Below are 261 nucleotides of genomic sequence, written 5' to 3'. Positions count from 1 at the left end.
ATATATATATATATATATATATATGTTGACCTCACTTTTGTTTGAGGTTTAGTTTTCCCTCTTTAGTTAGCCTAGGGTCTAGCCATAGGACTTTCCTATTGACTATTCGTAGAAAACTATAGAAGACACCCTCACCATTAGAAATTTCAAACTCTTCTTTACTCAACTTAAAGTTCCACATATTGGTTTCAACCTCTAAATACTTAGTAGGTGGGGTCACTATAAGGGAAACTCAAGATGAGTCACCCTTAGGATTGCTGG

Source organism: Phalaenopsis equestris, unplaced genomic scaffold (assembly GCF_001263595.1).
Source record: "Phalaenopsis equestris unplaced genomic scaffold, ASM126359v1 Scaffold218519, whole genome shotgun sequence".
In the NCBI taxonomy this organism is placed as follows: Eukaryota; Viridiplantae; Streptophyta; class Magnoliopsida; order Asparagales; family Orchidaceae; genus Phalaenopsis; species Phalaenopsis equestris.
The sequence above is the reverse complement of the archived record's forward strand: the minus strand, read 5'-3'. Positions refer to the sequence as shown.